Source organism: Lissotriton helveticus, chromosome 1_1 (genome assembly GCF_964261635.1).
Source record: "Lissotriton helveticus chromosome 1_1, aLisHel1.1, whole genome shotgun sequence".
NCBI classification, from domain to species: Eukaryota; Metazoa; Chordata; class Amphibia; order Caudata; family Salamandridae; genus Lissotriton; species Lissotriton helveticus.
Window position 1 is genome coordinate 1890739527 of NC_136057.1, and position 20111 is coordinate 1890759637.

Sequence of the window (20111 nt, forward strand, 5' to 3'; positions counted from 1 at the left end):
AGTAATAGTCATTCCTATAACCAACCAATGGTATAATGGCACCTGTTAAAACTGAGTCAGTGCTTCTACGCACAAAACTGAGTACCACAACAGGAAAAACATTCAGAAACATACAACATCTGTATGCACGGAGTATGCTACCTTACTCATTTCCTTGGTCACCAATGATTCTTTTGTACTACAGAAAATGACAGTGTAGTTCATCTATGGGAAACACAAGAATGTCAATCATAATATGATAGTATTTTTCAAAACAGTAGGTACATCGAAATGACATTTTGTGACTATATATCATCTTCAGTTACACAATCTCCTCCTGTGCTTATTCAATCATTGACAAGATCAGTTTCCAGGATAACAATTAAGCCATGTACTAAATCCTATACCACACCACAATTACCCTGATAGCCTCACCTGTATGAATCACAACACATTTAGGAGTCTAGCACTTGTAAATCTAGATAGTAATGTCTGTATAAATATTTGTTTGTTATTTACCCTTATAAGAAGAAGTTGTCAAAGACAAATTGTTTTCTTCCCCTTAACCACTGTCACTTTTATTTGGCAATACTTTAACATTACCCTGGGCGTCTTCATTGTAGTAATGAAGAAAGGAATGTTTCGCTGCAGGGCAATGTTATGCAGCATAGAACAGAGCATTGTTATCTTGCACACTTTCTTGGGTGAGTAGAGAAGGACTCTTCCAGAGAATTACCCAGACAACTGAATCTTGTTCTCAAGAGCACAAAAGCCCGCTCAACAGGTTGAAGAGATCTAACATGTGTCTCATTGAAGCGGGTTACTTCTGGCGTTGTGATTTGTAATAAATAAAAGCACATTTAATCTATAGTTTAGCAATGTGGGACAGTTTATTGAACTTTCAAATTAGATTTACACATATATTGAGGCATAGCACTTACCAACAAGCCAGGCCCTCACATTTCCCAGTTGTATTATTTGCTGTTGTGTGCTGCTATTGCACAGTACACAAGAATCATGGGTGGATCCAGGGAATCGTGCACAGATACCAGAGATGTACAAATCTGGTAGACACATCACTTGAACATTGATGGAATAAACGTTTTTCCTGTTTCAGTACACCTTTTGTCTGTTGTGCATTGGTACCAGGTCATTGTGAGTCCCATCAATAGCACCTATGACATATGGAATGCCACTCAATTTATAAAAGTATCCCTTCACATTGGTTAATTCCTACCCAGTCAATGAAAATTGGCTAAAACTGTTATGGTGGCTCAGCTTTGCTTCCATGAGATCACGGAGGACACCACTAAAAGTAGCATGGGAAATCCCATTCCAATTCCCTGTGTGCTGAAACACTCCAGTAGCTGCAAAATGGAGGGCTGACATGGTTTTCACAACTGGGGGTATGGCAATAGGATTTTGGTTCAGTGGCTGAAGTTGTGCAGCCGCGGTCCGTGCAGGTAACAGCGGTGGGGTGGACGATGCAGAGGGAACATTAAAGAAATAATTAATTTTCCCTCTGCATTGTCCCTCGGAATCCCCCCTTACACTGCCCCACTGCTGTTACCTGCATGGACCGCGGCTGAAGTTGTGGCTCACGTAAATGGATTAGATCCAATATTGTCTGTCTGTTTAGGCAGTATTTGTAAATTATTTCTCCTTCTTGCATGGTGGCAAGGTCTGCGAAAGGACAGAACATCCTAGGTTGCCGTCCATGCACCCTTGAAGAGTTGTTGTTTTGAGGTAGGAGGATGTCTCTGAAAGAGAAAGTGTGTAATTTGATTTATAAAGGGACCTTTTTAAAAGTTCTAAGACATTACAAATCACATATATTATTTATGCATTCAAAAACATCTTGCTATCATATGTGATAAAGACAAAAGTAATCACATATATTTTACATTAAAAAAATGTATTTTATTGGTTTTTCAAAATAAACAATTCAAAGCACAAAACACGTATTAATAGACACAGCTTATATGTATATACATTACATTTGTTGTTCATTTGATTTGGTATTGTACTGTAAATTAGTCACATCGTTCATCACACTCACTGTTAACATTTTATGATCTATTTTCACATTTCGTTACTGTTTAGAGCAATTGCAGCATCGTCTTAATTTGAAAAATGAATAGGACAGTTAGACATTCATTACAGCATCATTGGTCAGGTATACCTTAGAGCTAGCTATGGTTATGATAAGTAGCAGCATGTTGGAAATACGGTATTGGGAGATGCATTTTGAAGTATGATATCCGGCATATACCCCACAAGCATTACTCGTATCTCTAGTGACATAACGTTTAAGTTGTATTTAGTGTCAAGTCGTCAGTTGGGTCCTCCCTCGGATGCGCGAGGAGGTAGCTCATGAGGGGCCGTGATGTGCTGGGTAGTAGTTCTGCGTAGTGGGATAATTGCTCCTGGCAATATATTAAGTAATTTAGCCAATCCTTAAATTTGGGCGCTCTCCCCTGCCCCGACGACATGCAACGCGTCTTTTAGCCATCAAGGGTCCAAAGGAGACATATCTGCATTGTGATTTAGGTATATATTGGGTGTAGCCCAGTAAGGCTAATAATGGAGATTTCTCAACAGTTAACGCTGTCATCTGTTCTTTGGCGTCCAGGACCTGCCTCCAATAGTCATGTACTCTAGGGTAGTCCCAGGCCAAGTGTAGAAAGTCAGCAACCGGGGTTCCACATCTATCGGAGCAGTCTGATTCCCTAAGTTTGTACTTATGCATTTTAACTGGAGTGTAGTATCGGCGATGGAGAACGCAGGACGTGCAGCCTGCTACAGGCAGATATTTGCTCCTTTTGCGACAGTATGTCCATTTGGCATTCGAAAGCGCATAGCCAAGTTCTCAGTTCCAATGCGCATGTGAGGGGCATGGGGATGCCTTCCGTTGAGTATGTATGGTGTGATATATCATGGAGGGTGAGACAGGGAGGCTCCTGAGGGAACTCCAGGGTGATGGAGCGGATGCCCTGTCAGAGACGTACATAAAGGGAAACATCTAGGGGGGACAGTTGGTGCCCATGAAAAAAGTGATCAGAGTTTCGAAACGACCCAACATGATAAAGATCTCCCCATGTGGTAATCCGAGGGCGCTCTCTGAGTCGTCGGAATGCTGTTTCCTGAAGGAGCTGCATGTTAGGATGGTAAGCCAGGGGGAGTGATGGAGAATATAGCATGGGGCATTGCAGGAGAGCACTGATACGATTCCAAGCTTTTATCGTGCATGTAATTGTGGTGGGTTCTTTATCCCGTGGATTAACATCAGTGTAGAGTACTCCCTCAATGGGTATGGGGTCAGCAGCCACTTGCGGCATGTATCGTGGGGGATGTGTCCAATAATAAGCATAGTGATCTTGTGCACTTAAGTAATTTATCTCGAAATCAGGAATGTCAAATTCTCCCTGTGCATAGGGCCTAGTGAGGACATTCCACTATAACCGTGGCTGTTTGCCTCCCCATACTAGTCGGATCATTTTGGACCGTAGTGTTTTGAAAAAATATCCTTCAGGGTGATAGGGAATATTTTAAAACAGATGTAGTAACTGCGGGAGTACAACCATTTTGATTTGGGCCGCTGGCCCCACCAGGGAGAGCGGCAATGCGATCCATCGGGTGACACAGCTGTTGATATGCTCAATAGTGGTGCCATAATTAAGGCACATCAGCTAATCTCTGTCTCAAGAGATGCGAATCCCCAGATATCAAAGATCAGCGTCGCACCATTCTAAATGGAAATCTAGGGGAAATCTAGTAGTCGATGTGGTAAGAGAGAAAATATGGGATTTCTCCCAATTGATATGTATTCTGGACATCGGCCCAAAAACAACGAATTCCCGTAAAATAGGATTCAAATTCTCTTGTGGGACTCTGACCTATAATGTAATGTCATCCGCATAGAGAGACACAAGGATCTGTCGTAAATTGCAGTGGAGTGCCCTATTTTGATGGTGTTGCCTCAATCTAGCTGCTAATGGTTCTACCGCTAAGGCAAAAACTAGAGGCGATAAGGGGCAGCCTTGTCTGGTGCCTCTAGAGATGTCAAAGCTTGAGATAAGTGACCATTAATAAGAACCTTGGCCGTCGGCTGTTGATAAAGTAGTTTTATCCAGCAGAGAAATAAAGGAGGGAAGCCTATGCGTTGATTCACTCCAAACATGTAATCCCATTCGACTGAATCAAATGCCTTAGTGGAATCTAACTAAAAAAAACGCGGCTAAGGGAAGTTCTGGCGCAATGTTATGAAGAACTGTGAAAAGGGTCCTCAGATTGTGGATAGTTGCCCTACCTAGTACAAAACCTGATTGGTCAGGAAGGACCAACTTTTCCATTAGGAGTCTAAGTCTGTTGGATATGATTTTTGCTAGGATTTTAGTGTCATAGTTAATCAGGGAAAGTGGCCTATACGAATCACATTGAGTTGGTGATTTCCCGGGTTTGTGTAGTGAAGTTATAAGCGCTTCCCTTATGGACGGAGGGGAGTATATTAGATACCAAGGAGTTTTCATATACCTCACAAAGAATGGAAGCTAATAGGTCTATATATGTTTTGTAAAATTCGAAGGGTATGACGTCCATGCCATCTGCTTTACCGGACTGTGTCTGCATTATTGCCTCCCGTACTTCATCTAATTCAAAAACTCATACAAATTCTCGCTGCATATTCCCCAGCCATCCCAGTGCTACGTCCCCTAGATACTCGTCAAGGTTAAGTTGGTCATTCCGAGTGGAGGTGTATAGCAAAGAGTAGTGCATGGTGAATGTATTGAGGATATCTGCTGTGTCTCGATAGAGTGTCCCCTCAGTCCAATTCACTTCTAGGACGTAATTGGAGAAACACAGCTTTCATATGGTCTCTACCAGTGCCTTCCCAGGGCGCTCACCCTCCCCGTAACGCCTAGCCACCCAGTAACCAGTATTTGCCTCTGAATTTGGTTTCTCGTTTGGCGGTACCTGTGTAATCCAAAAGTTTCTCGCGGAATTCTTGTTGGGCATCCCAGTCTGGGCCTGTAGAGAGTTGTGTCTCTAATGCTTTTAGTTCAGTCTCAAGTTTCTGTAGTGTGTTTTGTATATCCCTAAGTACCCCTGTGCTCTTGGATATGCAGATTCCCCGAATGGTAACTTTAAAGGCCTCCCAAATGGTTCCCACTTCCTCCACCGAGCCCTTATTTCTTTGAAAGAAGTCCTGGATTTCTTCTCCTAGTTCGCCATTAGTGTCAAAGGTTGCAATCGCCATCCACAGCGAGGGGTGCCGTAGCCAGGCGATTTAAGAGTAAGCAGGACTGGAGAGTGGTCGGAATATGTGGGCACTAAATGTGTAACGCTCGTTATGGCAGGGCCGAGACCCCGTGAATGGAACCAGTAATCCAGTCACGCCCATGATGTCGCCTGTGCAGTGAAATGTGTGCCTTCCTGTTTGTGGGGATATATGTGTCACCATGCGTCAAGTAGGTAGCTAGTTTTGGTTATATCCTGTAGGACCGTGTAGGCTTTCGTGTAGTGATGTGGGGCAGGGTTAGATCTGTTGACGGAATGATCGTGTGTTACATTAAAGTCCCCCCCAAATTATTTGCGTGGAGCCTACCTCCACTATCTTGCCCACAGGGTCATGAAAAAGTATGGATCGTCTACATTAGGGTCATAGCAACATGCAAGCGTTACAGAATCTGTACCCAGTTGTCCCCATGCGAGGCAGTATCACCCACCAGGGTCACTAAATGTGCCGACCAGGGCAAATAACGTTAGTTTTTTCATGATAATGGCTGTCCCTTTGGCATATGATAAATACAGTAAAAAAATCATGTGGTCAGCCATTTATGGGAAAAATTATTGTTGTGTGTTGGTTTAATATGAGTTTCCTGTAGCATCGCTATGTGGGTTTGGTGTCTATCTAAATAGGACCGTATCTGGCGACGTTTCTGTGGATCCTGTAGCCCCCTGACGTTCCAGGTGAGGACTTTAACTTTTTCAGAGGATATTGTATCAGTCATGGGCCCTGAGTAGGCGCGGTAAGTGGCTTGACAGCCGCGGAGTGAGTGTGATGCTAAGCTTGCAACCACATTTTAGTCTAGCTTGCTGTGTCGTGTTCGTGCTGAAGTTTGAAAAAAAAAAAACACCACCCCCACCCACTGAAGCAACCCCAACATGCCAGAATTACATTCCCCACCCCCTCCCTAACTCCCAACAACAACAAATATATGCTGCACATATTATGCAGCTGAAACAGTGGGAGAAACCCCAAGGTGCATGCACGATTACATCTCGCCTTCAGAGATCGGAATTGGTGGTATAAATGATCTCCGAGAGGGCAGAGGGTGCCCGGCGCTGCATGTGAACATAAACCCATAATGTCACCCATAATGTCAACTGGTTATGTCGTAATGTTCTGAGTGAGTCATTAGTAGAAGTTTGTGAAGTTGGGCCTTCCGGATTCCGCCATTTTTTCACATTTTCCTTGGCATCACGGTTAGTAGATTACAGGTGTTCAGTGCGGGTCCGTTTCTTTGGTCGGTGATGTGGATCTGGGGGATGCGTTGAGCGAAACAGGATTTTTGTTGGTGCATTTAAGATGTTTCAAGAATTCATCCACCTGTTGTGGTTTGGTGAAGAAGATCTGCTTGCCCTGATAAGTGATCCTAAGACGCGCTGGGTAAAGCAATGCATACAATAAACAGACTTTAGAAGGAGGGTCCAAGGGCAGGATTAACGACCCATACAGATACATGCCCAAATACTAATATAATAACAACAAAAGTATCTGTCGGTCAAAGGGGATTCAACTGTGTTTGCTAGAGTGTAACGCAACCAAGGCAGAGTGAACAAATAGTGCAAGAATGTGCAACCAACAACCCACAATTCCTGAATTTGGAAAAAGTGCCCATCAGTTCCCATTCGGTACCACCCTATTCATCATCTGGGCTCTCCTTAACCCAGGAGGAAGTGTCGTCTGTCACTAGTTGTTATTGTGACGGACAATCAACCCAATGTGGGTAAGAAATTGTGTAGAGGGTGGGACCGAAAATGTTTGATACATAAGGGTAACTGCATTGCAGTGCATAAGTGTAGTGAATATTAAGTGAGTAAAATTGGGTAGAGATTGAATAGAGATAAACAATTTTAATAATTTCTCTCAACTCTCCCAATATTAAAAACACAATGATAAACTAGCAGATTTAACAATATCTGCAAGCTAGTAGGGTCAACATGTTTCAGCATGTGTGTCTATAAATACGCCACTGCTTTCATCAGGACCTAGGGGCATATTACCAAGGGCCATTATCGCCGCATTAGCGGGACTTTTTCCCGCTAATGCAGCGATAATTTTATCGCCCTATTACCAAGCTGTCGCTAACACCAGTTAGCGACAGCTTGTAGGCGATAGCGGGCATTTAGGGGCCCACTTTGCATGTCAGCGATAATTATCGCTAATGACATGCAAAGTGGGCGTGCCAAGATGTTAGCGACTGAAAACAGTTGCTAACATCGCTATCTCCTATGATCAACACAGGCATTGTTTTGGAAATATTCGCGCTAAGCGCGAATATCTCCAAAAGCTAATGCCTGCCCTGACCAGTTCTTAGCCATGTTGTCCAATGAGAGGTGGATAACATGGCTAAGAGCATTGTCACGGTAATGCCTGAATATCGCTGTATTGACAGCGATATTCACGCATTTCGCCTGTTTTTTATCGCTCCTGAGATAAACCTTGCTAATAGCAAGGTAACTCAGCGATAAAAAAGGGTGAAGGGCGGCGATAGAAATATTGCCGCTAAGCCAACACAGCGATAATTATCGCTAGTTGTTGGTAATATGCCCCCTAGTTTTTAACAGCTACTGCAAAAAATTAGAAAATATCACCTGTATAATTTCAGGTTTTTGCTCAATCTCCTCCAGCGTGCTAACAAGGAAATGCGTACAGACAGGAAACACAGAGAACCACAGAAAAGTTAGCAATTCAGACATAAGTCATTATGTTCAGCTAATACATATCATTAATGCAACATATCTAGAGAATACGGTAATTAATTCCATTATACCCATCTCAACTCGCTTACCTATTTGGTAGGAGGAAATGACCTCACCCCACCTGGCTGCAGCTCAGGTGTGTGGAGCACCGCTCTGGTGGAACAACAAAACAAGACACACAAGACTCACAGTTAAAAGTCACAGAAAAAAGATCGCGGTGTTTGAAAAACGATCTTGTTTGTTCTCATATCTTTATCGCCTCTGTTTTATAATAGCGACCAATTAAAGGATTAGCCCGATCTTTCTGACTATGTTGTTCATAATCGCTTCTGTTATGTAATAGTGACCCATTTATAAATTAACCCAATCTTTCTGACTGTTGTTGTAGGGAACATGCAGAAATGGACCTATTGGTCGGTACCCAAATGCCAAAAAAGAGATAACTAATCTATTCAGATCTTAAACTCTTTCATTTGACAACTGGATCAAAAGGAACCTGTTTCTGAGCACGCGCGCCTTTTGTTCTACACAACCGGCGTCTCTAAACTCTTCCGTTTACTGACCTTTCCGTCGGTACACCGGGCGTCCCTCTGAGCAATATGGGGGGGCGCCGGTGTACGTTCATGCTCCATTTGTGTTGTCAGCCTTGGAACGCCTAAAGAGTCATGTGATTCACATGACCACGTGACTCAAAACTACAGAAAACCCTAAGGATCTCGGGAATTGTAGTTTGAAACGATGATCGAGGGAATTTTTTGTTTGAAACGGCGATCGAGTGTTCTTTCTAAGCATAATCAAGCAAGAACACTCATTGCTTTTTTAATCGCCGTAGAGATCTTAAACAATGCGAACTAAGGAGGACCGCTGTTCTAAAAGTGCGCATGTTTAGACATATCACTCGTTTGTGTGGGATTGTCTGTGTTGTATTGTTACAAACACTGACCTTTGTAGCGCTCCTCTACGCAGACTGGGGGGGGCCCGTTGGTATACACTCTCTATTTCAATTCTGATCTTGTCATACCTAAAACAGTCACTTGTCTAGCCAGATCACGTGACAAAGAACTACCAAAAAACGGCAGATTTTAGGGATTTGTAGTTCAAACAACCTTCGAGGACCATTAATATAGAAGCTCTTATCAATTATAAGTGTATCATAAGAGTAATCACCACCTTAAATAAATGAACGGAATTACAGAGGCTGATGGCCAAGCACTATCTTACTGACCCTAGTAAAATGTATTATTAGCCAAACTACACAGAGTTTACAATAGACTAGGTTTTGTGGGGATGAAGTTGAAGAGGAGTGTGAAAGAAGTGAAAAGGACCACTGAGGTGGAATGATTACCTTAATCACGCTGAAACTCGCATAGTCTCTTTATTAAGTCATATCTTTTCGGCTAAGGCATGCCAATGTAAAAGTAGCTATAAGGCTCTTATTGATGAAGAAAGTTCAAATCATCTAACGCAAATATACTTAATGTACTCTTACAGCAGTGTTGTTATAGGGATGTCATATAGTCTGTGGATTGTGTAAGTCTATATATGCTATCTAAAGCAACACATCCCGCACACTATGTTCATTTGGACAATCCAGGAAATGATTGTCTAGAGAGACATCCATGGTATGTCTTCATTTAGGCCTGTCTTGTCACTGTTCAGTTTGTAAACGCATTTCTGTTCTATTTTGAATAAATATTTTGAAATGTCTGCAACGTATTGTGATATGTTTGGTTGCTCTAAGACTGTCCACTGAAAATCATTTGGGCCGTGGCCTATCTCTAGGAAGTACGCTGTCAGTCGTGTCGCTTGTTTGCGGCAACGGATAGTACTCTTATGCTCTGAAATCCTGAGCTTTATTCGTCTGGTCGTCATACCGACGTTGCGTAGTTTGCAAGGACACGTGATCAAATATATAAGATTCTGACTATTACAGTTTGTGAATCTTCGTTGCTGCCATGCTCTGTTGGTGCCAATGTCTACGGACAGAGATTTGGAGGTCTGTGAGCAAGCCGCACATGTCCCGCAGGGATAGTGACCTTCCACTGCTGGTAGGTCCCAAAGAGTTCCAATAGACCAGGGAAATATATTCATCGGTCGCGTGTGCACCAATTTGTCCCTGAGGTCAGAACCTCTTTTGAAAGCAAATAGGGGTTGTGCTATTTGATCGCCTCCAGTATTAAGGATTGACCAGTGCTTTAGTACAATCTTCTGCACCTGGTTTGATCTCGTATTGAAGGTGTTAACAAAGGTCAGACGATTCATCTTTTCTTTTTCAATCTGTGGTTCCAATAATGCTTCACGGTTGTTGTTTGAGGCATGTTTTTTTGAGTTGCGAATAATCTTCCTGGGGTATACTCTCGCTTGTAACTGTTCCTCCAAGTTCAGGGCATGTTTTTCAAAGGCCATTTTGCTCGAACAGTTGCGTTGCACCCTCAAAAATTGGCCATAGGGTAGATTATTCCTCAATGAACGTGGGTGACAGCTCTCATAACTGAGAAGTGAGTTCCGGGCCATTGGTTTTTTATATAATTCAGACTCTAGGCCATTAGATGTTGTAACAATCAGAAGGTCCAGGAAAGGTAGTTGGATTTTACTGTATTCGATTGTGAAACGCAAGTAAGTATTTTGTGTGTTGAGCCATTGATGAAAAAGATGTAAGTCCTCTGTCGTACCGCGCCAAATTACGAGGATATCATCAATGTATTGCTTCCAAGTGCGAAGCGAATGTTGGAAAGGATTTCTGTGTGTTAAGACCTCTTGTTCAAAATTGTGTACATATAAATTCGCCAAACTTGGCGCGAAAATGCTGCCCATGCTGGTCCCAGCAGTTTGGAGGTACACAGTATCCTCAAATTTGAAATAGTTTTCTTTGATGGCGATTTTGGCCAGGTTCATAATGAAGGAGACAGGAGTGATGGATGCTGGTTCATTTTCTTCTAAAAGTTTCCTTATTACTTTTAAAGTTTCGTTCTGGGGAATGGACGTGTACAAAGATTCCACGTCGAAAGATGCAAGGATATCGATAGACTGATCAAATTCTACCTCAGGTAAAAGTCTAAGGACATCTTTTGTGTCCTGCAGGAACGTAGGCATCTTTCTCACCATTGGGTTGAGAAAATGGTCCACGAAAGTCGACAATGGTTCTTCAAGAGAACCAATGCCCGATATTATTGGGCGTCCTGGTGGAGGTCTTTGTGGTTTATGTACCTTAGGTAAGGTGTAAAAATAAGGTACACATGGATGGGTATTTCTCAGGAATGAGGCTTCGTGGGGAGTGATCCAGCCCTCAGCAGCTGCTTCCTCAACCAAGTGGCCAATGGTCTTTTTGAGTCGTTCTGTTGGATCAACTGACAAAGGAACATAAGATCTTGTATCTTGTAGTTGTCGCATACACTCGCTGCGATATGAATTGCTGTCCTGTAGGACGATTGCTCCGCCCTTATCAGCCGGTTTGATAATAATTTTATCATTAGATGTCAAACAGCGTAGGGCTTCCAGTTCTTTCTTAGGTAGGTTCACAAAAGAATTCCTTTTAGACTGGAAAAAAAAGGCTCATATCATTTTCAACAGCCTTCTCAAACGTAATGACTTTTGCCGGTATGTTATGTTATGTTATGTTATGTTATTTGCATTTTAATGCGCACAGCTGCTCCAGCGAAGGAGCGTCCTGGCGCAGGGAAAGGGTAGACACAACACAACACTAGATCCAGTAACAAAAAGCAGAAGCATTAAAACAGGGAGCAAATTAAAACAGAAAGGTTTTCAAAGCCCTACGAAAGGATATTAAATCATTCAAGAGGCGGATTTCCAAGGGGAGCGCATTCCAGAGAGTTGCAGCTTTCACGCGGAAGGAGCGACCCCCCATCCGACTAAGTCTAAAACGGGGGACCACCACCAAGGCTTGTCCAAGGGATCGGAGTGAGCGGGTGGGAACGTAGGGAGAGATCAGTTCGTTAAGGATCACGGGTGCCGACTCTCTAAGAATTTTAAAAACCAGGCAAAGAGCCTTAAATTGGATTCGCTTGCTTATCGGGAGCCAGTGCAGGGTCCGTAGAGTGTTAGAGGTGGGGCAGGTTCGGGGCAAACCTACCACCGCCCTGGCCGCAGCGTTCTGGACTCGCTGTAGACGAAGAATCTCGGCTTGGTTCGCTCCTAAAAGGAGTGAACTAGCGTAGTCCAGCCGAGAGATAATCATTGCTTGAATGACCAGCTGTCTAGTAGGAGCATCAAAAAATCTGAGCAGGGGTCTGAGCCCGCGTAATACTCCAAAACAGCAGGCCGCCACTCTCTTCGTGTGCGTCACAAAGCTTAGCGTGTGGTCAAGCCATACTCCCAGATTCCTGAGTTCCAGGACAGGGGCCGGCGCTGATCCCAGCTCCGGAGGCCACCATCCGTCCCCCCAGTGATCCGCTTCCCTTCCAACGATCATCACCTCCGTTTTTGTCGCGTTCAGCTGGAGACAGTTGTTATTCATCCAGCTGGCCACCTCTCTCAGTCCACTTCGGAACCTGAGGGCGTCCTGCTTGGCATCCCCGCTGATCGTGACCGCCAACTGAGTGTCGTCGGCATAGGAGACCATGGTTAGGCCCCATTGCCTGGCGACCTCAGCCAGCGGCTGCACGTACAGGTTGAAAAGCGTAGGACTCAGCGAGGAGCCCTGAGGAACCCCCAGGTCCAAAGGATGGTACTTGGACTGAAATGGAGGGGTGGCAACGCAGAAGGAGCGATCACTGAGGAAGGAGCGGAACCACTGCAGAGCTGAACCACAAATGCCAATGTCCTGCAAGCGGTGTAGCAGGATGCGATGGGAAACAGTGTCAAAGGCAGCGCTCAGATCTAACAAAATAAGCGCTGCCGTTTGACCTGCATCGAGCACACTCCGCAAATGCTCAACCATTGCCAGAAGGGCCGTCTCCGTGCTGTGGCCAGCACGAAACCCATTCTGCATGGGATCCAGGACATTAACTTGGGTCATATGCTCCGTGAGGGCCTGATTTACATGGGCCTCCATGACCTTGGCCGGCCACGGGAGCAAAGATATAGGGCGGTAGTTTTCAGGTCTCAGCGGATCCAAAGATGTTTTTTTTAGGATCGGGGAAACCACCGCTTGCTTCCACTTGGCAGGGACCAGGCCGGAAGTCAGGGAGAGGTTGATTAGCGAGCACACTACTGTGCGTCCCTGAAAAGCGACAACCCTGAAAAGAGCCGATCTTACCGGGTCTGCAGGCGAGCCAGACTTGACTCGCAAGGCCCATTTAGCAAACTCCTCGTTAGAGAGAATGGGAAGGGAGTGCAGCGATGGACAGTTACTAGAGCCGCTCCAGGGAATCACTGGCGACAGTGTGCTCGGAAACGCCTGGTAGATTTTCTTAACTTTGTCCAGGAAGAAAGTGGCAAGGGCTTCGCAGTGAGAGGTGGAGCTGTCCAACTGTGGGGGAACTCTCTTTGCCATCAGGTCTTTTATAGTCTTAAAGATGGTTTTGGTAGGATTGGGGCTATTACGGAATTCGGCTGCGTAAAATGCCGCCCGGGCCCTACATATGGCTCGATGGTAGAGCTTAACTAAGGCCAGGTAGATAGATTTCTTATCTGCATCATACGACTTACGCCACTCCCTTTCTGCCCGTCTACAAGAGGACTTCATTGCACGCAGCGCGCTGTCATACCAGGGGCTGGCCTGCCGGGGACTGGACTTACTGGAGATGATAGGTACCAGGGCGTCCAACGCTCTGGTAATCCAGTTACAGAACTGGTCATAGCCCGAGGTAACATCCAGCAAAAGGCCTAAAGGCTCAACACCCATAATGCGGTGAAGGTCCTCTAACCTAAGTTTGCTCCAGTGGCGTCGAGGTATCCGCAAAGGAGGTGGAATAGTGGGATTGGCAGGAAGGGGGAGCCAAGCAGACACCAGATAGTGGTCAGACCATATCACAGGATCGACCGCCACAATCTGGGTATCCGAGATAGTTGTGAAAAACGGATCAAGAGTGTGGCCAGCCACATGTGTAGGCTGAGAGACAAGCTGGATCAGCTGCAAAGCCTCTAGGTCAGCCAAAAAACCACTGATGGCCAGAGACTCTGACCTATCAAAGTGGAGGTTTAGGTCGCCCAAGATCGAAAAATTTGCACAACCACTAGCCAATAGGCTCACAGCCTCCGGAAAGGCACCTCTAAAAGCTACATCGCTGCCTGGGGGGCGGTACACAACCATCCCTGACAGTGAGAACTGCGGGCTAATGGTAACCTTAAACAGCACACTCTCGCATCCAGCAATCTGCAGGACCGTCCAGGTACATGTGAAGGCAGCTTTGATAAATAGGGCAATACCTCCACCTCTGGAGTGGCGATTAGATCTGAAACATGAATAGCCCTGAGGACAGGCAAGATTGACTATAGCATCATCAGTGTCTTGCAGCCAGGTTTCAGTTAAAGCCAGCAGATCCGGTGTCTTATCCAAAATAAGATCAGCCACAGATAGATGGTGTTTCACTAGAGATCTGGTGTTAAGATTTAAAAATCGTAGACCAGATCCCAAGCTACCAGGCACCGAAAGGAGACCGGGAGGAGCACGTGGCGCGAGGGAAGCGGCGAGTTCGCGAATGGCCACAGGCCGATCCAAAGACCATCTATTGCAAGCACACTGACATGGGCCACACAGCGGATGGTAAGGCGTGGCAGAACAGCGTGGGAGTGTGCCTCTGATGGCATGGAGCGAGGCACTGGAATAAGCAAGCATCTTATCAACCAATGGGTAAGGACATACGGTAATACACAGGGAAAGAAAGACCCTCGGCGTACCGCGCGGACTTAGCGCGGACGGGCGCAGACGGGCAGACTCTGGCTCGACTCCGGCGCGAGTCAGGCGCTACCGCTGCGCGTCACCGCTGCGCTAGCAGAGTGAGCTTTAAGTAGCAGCTCACCTGGGCTACAGGAAGCGCTAGAGCGCTGCAGCAAATGGCACAAGGAGGCAGAGACCACCCCAAGATGGCGGCCAAGCGCCACGAAGGAACAACAAAAACGGTGAGATTCCGCGATAAAACGCGGTGGAGGCACAATTTAAAATGCAAGTATGAGGCCAGATACAATTATACAAATAAAACGAGGCTCAAATACAGAAATAGTGCAAATGTCAAAAACGAGCTTTAAAATCAGTAATAAGCGCAGCACGCTTAAATGCGACCAGTATAGCGCGCATGCAGGCACCTTTCCCAAGGAAGGACAGTGGGAGAGCTCGCCTTAAGTAGCAGCTCACCTGGGCTACAGGAAGCGCTAGAGCGCTGCAGCAAATGGCACAAGGAGGCAGAGACCACCCCAAGATGGCGGCCAAGCGCCACGAAGGAACAACAAAAACGGTGAGATTCCGCGATAAAACGCGGTGGAGGCACAATTTAAAATGCAAGTATGAGGCCAGATACAATTATACAAATAAAACGAGGCTCAAATACAGAAATAGTGCAAATGTCAAAAACGAGCTTTAAAATCAGTAATAAGCGCAGCACGCTTAAATGCGACCAGTATAGCGCGCATGCAGGCACCTTTCCCAAGGAAGGACAGTGGGAGAGCTCGCCTTAAGTAGCAGCTCACCTGGGCTACAGGAAGCGCTAGAGCGCTGCAGCAAATGGCACAAGGAGGCAGAGACCACCCCAAGATGGCGGCCAAGCGCCACGAAGGAACAACAAAAACGGTGAGATTCCGCGATAAAACGCGGTGGAGGCACAATTTAAAATGCAAGTATGAGGCCAGATACAATTATACAAATAAAACGAGGCTCAAATACAGAAATAGTGCAAATGTCAAAAACGAGCTTTAAAATCAGTAATAAGCGCAGCACGCTTAAATGCGACCAGTATAGCGCGCATGCAGGCACTTTTCCCAAGGAATGCCAGCATTCGGAGGAATAAAGGTGGAAGGTTTCCTTAATCCAGTGTTTGTGTCAATAGGTTCTACTGAATCTTCATTTTTGTTGGCAAAAAAGAAGTGTAACCGTATCTTTCTAAAGAACCTTGCCATTTCTGACTGAGCAATAAAAGGGTCACCGTGTTGGGTTGTCACAAAGCCTAAGCCCTTATTCAGTAGGGCTTCCTCAGTGTCAGTTAGAGTATAGGAGCTTAGGTTAATTAAGAGACTGTCTCGTTGCTCACTCCTGCTCCTTCTTGAGGTATCCTCTTCCCGCTCCTGAGGTCCATTGTTGGCAGCTGTGGTTTTGCTCCCCAGTGTACTCGTGGATTTGCTCCTTGTCGTCTCCGACCTCTTCCTGTCCCTCGGTCCTGTCCTAAAAAAGGCTGCATGTTGGGGTCATATTAAAATTGTGGTGGACCAAACTGTCCCATCTGTGGAGGGAACGGAGGACCCCCAAGCATCCAGGGGTTCGGTTGATACCAAGGTGGTGCCTGATTGTAATTCTGATAGTTGTATCTCTGATTTCTTCTATTACCTCTACCCTGGTTTCTATTGGCTTGGCCACCAGTCACTGAACTGTCCGAGTCACTGGTCAAGTCCTCAGAGCTTGAGATTGCATAAGTTGAGCCTCCCTTTCGTCCATTATGGTTAAAAGGAGTAGGGACATAGGACTCACTAGTGTAGGGATGAATTTTCTCCACTGAGAATCTGGCCAGATCCTTCATACATTTTTCCAGTTTAGCAAAGAGTATGGATTCTTTAAACTCTTTGTTTTGTTTGAAACTCTCATCTTGACTGGTTTTGAACAAAGGACCTTTAATGGTTGCCTTAATTTGGCCTTCAAGAATCTAGATTTCCACCAGTATTTTGTCTGCCACTTTTTTAGCAGTTATTATAATCAAGACTAGCCAGCCTCGAGTACACTGCCAGGCTATCATAGACCAGTCCTTCAGGAAATCCTTGTCGTCCAGGAATAACCTCGGGGCATTAGTAACAATGAGGCCCGTCGGTGCACAATTCCCGCGAAGGTATTCCGCCATGGTAATACCATGGATTATAGTTCTAGAGTGGCTTTTTTTAAGCATTAAGATTTTAGCCCAGCCTTCTATGTTGGTACTGACTGTCAGCGATAGATGTTCTAACAGGCTTGGATTCTCATCCAAAATGGATTGCACCTCAGCTTCCTCAAAAGCCAGGCCCCAATTGGTAGCCATAATTGTGATTTACAAGCCACAAAGATATGTGACGTGACAAACTGTGAGACAAATGAGTGTCTGCGATGATTATACCAGACGTAGTTTTGAATGTCAAGCAATTGTCTTGACAGCAAACTTGGGACCCGCAGTATACACTGCACATGTAGACAATAAACAGACGTTAGAGGGAGGGCCAAGGGCAGGATTAACGACCCATACAGATACGTGCCCAAATACTAATATAATAACAACAAAAGTACCTGTTGGTCAAAGGGGATTCAACTGTGTTTGCTAGAGTGTAACGCAACCAAGGCAGAGTGAACAAATAGTGCAAGAATGTACAACCAACAACACACAATTCCTGAATTTGGAAAAAGTGCCCATCCGTTCCCATTCGGTACCGCCCTATTCATCATCTGGGCTCTCCTTAACCCAGGAGGAAGTGTCGTATGTCACTAGTTGTTATTGAGACGGACAATCAACCCAATGTGGGTAAGAAATTGTGTAGAGGGTGGGACCGAAAATGTTTGATACATAAGGGTAACTGAATTGCAGTGCATAAGTGTAGTGAATATTAATGCATAGTCTATTTGGGCCTGTCGTAGTTTTTGTTTTGCTGGTGTAAATTGCATCTTTCTTCCTGCACTGCCACCGTGAAGTCCGGGTATATAGTGAACGTGATGCCATCAATGTTCAACTGGCGTTTGTTCCGTGCCACTCGAAGGGCAATGTCCCGGTCTCTATAATTCAGGAGCCTGGCAATGATGGGCCGAGGCGTGCTCCCCAGTGGTGGTCGAGGTCCCAGGGTGCAGTGTGCACGCTCAACGATGAATTGGGACAAAAAGGATTCCGCACCAATGGTCGTCAGTAGCATCTTTACAATCTAGTCTTCCATTTTTTCAGTGTTAGTGCTGTCCGGGATACCAAGAACGTGAATGTTATTGCACCTGCTTCGCGCTTCTAAGTCTTCGTTCTTGAACGCTATCAGTTTCAAGAGTTTGTCCATTTGTGCGACATGCTTCTTAACCTGGGAGGTAGTATCTTCAGTGTCCGAAATACGGCGCTCTGCATCTTTAAAACGTTCGTCGTGACCCTCCAGTTTATGAACAATAGCTGCCATTTGTGACGACATGCTATCCATTTTTTCCACTATGGTGGTAAAGCCCTGTCTGACTTCCTGTAGGATAGTTATCATGTCTTCATTCAGCATGTTGGAGGAGTCTTGAGCGCCGTCCCCACCGGCCGTGCCTTGCTCCTCCTGTTGCAGACAAATACTTTTCTTTGCCTCAAATGTAAGCCGTGGTTGTCGCCTGTCTGGCTGCCCCATTTTTGGGCACTAGTGTAATTTATAAGGGCAGGCCAAGCCGATGTCGTTCCCCTCGCGTGCTCAGGTGTCAATGAGAACAGGTGTACTCAATGGCCTGACCGAGGGAAGCGTGCTTGTCTTTAAGTAAATTGGTCTTTTATTAATTGGTTATCTGTGGCTTGTAGTACTTATGCCCCTTACTTTGAGTGTCGCAGTCTGCTTCTATGTCAGCCAGATATATTTGCTGGGGTGTTGTCTCTAGAGGCTTTCAGCAGGGGCCTCAACCCTCCGAATGTTGTGGCAGTGGGCAGAGTAGCCCGCCAGGCGTTTGTGCCTCCTGGGGATGCAAACCGATGTGTCCGCCACTTCCCGCACTCTTTGCGTTAAGGGCCTGTATCAGCGGCCGTGTCGGTAGTGGGTAAGGGGAGCAGAGCACTATACGCCCGCTTCTCCTCCGATGCATGAATAGGGGATGACAGTAGTTGGATTTCTGTGCTAACGGTGATAGCTTTTAGATGTAGTTATCGTGTATGGGTAGGGCCCCTCAGTGCAATCCTGCAAATTGCTCTTTAGCACACATTAGTTGTTGACGTGGCCTTTCGTTGCTTTCACCGCCAGGGAGGGGTTCTCGGACGTCCCCACTGAGTCACGCTTCCTACCGCTAGCACGCCGTCTGGGGCTCAGTTCAGGATCCCTGCTGCTGCCGCCGTTAATTGCTGTGATTCACGCGGGAAACATCCTTTACAACGCAACTTTTACCACGCAGTGCCTTTACGATGCAACTTTTACAACGCAAACCATTACAACGCATTGCGCTGGGGGGCACTCTAGGATAGGGAATACGTTTAATTTACTATCCAACACCTTCCCTAGTGTCCACGGGGACTGGAGTTGGAATAGTAAATTAAACTATTCACTATCCAGCACCCCAAAGCGCTATGCATGGTAAAGGTTTGCGTTGTAAAAACCGCGTTGTAAAGGCATGCGATGTAAAAGCATGCGTTGTAATGTCATACATCCGACTCACGCTTATCGTATTGTGGCAGAGAGCAGAGCGACACAGTCTCACCTCCTTCACAGCATTGGGCGCTTCCCCTGATTTCTGCCTGGGAGGCCCAGTCGCCACGTGGCAGCCACAGGTCTCTCGTAGTGTCACCTGCCGGCTGGCAGTTCCAGACTGTTCAGGCGGTTACAGCGGTGGGGCAGGTTTGTTCTTGGGAAACTTGCACCGGAGTTGCAGCTGCTGATGGACTCTGGATTGCCACTGTTATTCCCATCTCAGGTGCATGTGGGCAGGATTAATAATCAGATATTTTGCGCTGAGCTGAAGGAGCCTCACGTCAGTGCAGCCATCTTGCTCGTGTGCCACCTAGCGCCCCCCATATGTTTTCCATTTTTATGTCGATATACTTTTATGATCCTGGAGATTGAAATAAAGTTATTATGATGATGAATCACATATATTAACCAATTAGTCATCAGCATGTGCATTAAACTTACACTGAATAGTCCTCTCAATGGGTAATTTACAACTAACACTCACTCGTGCATATGTACTTTGAAATTGAACATTTACAAATGAGTTTGTGACATGTAAAAAACTAGTTTTTTTTAAATATAAATTTAGAGATACATCAAAGGCAATGTAATTTATACCGTGCACAGTATATGTTTACAGTCCACTCCACATTGCACAAATAAAAAAAATTGCAGTAATAATTTTTATCACATATGATTCCATGGTG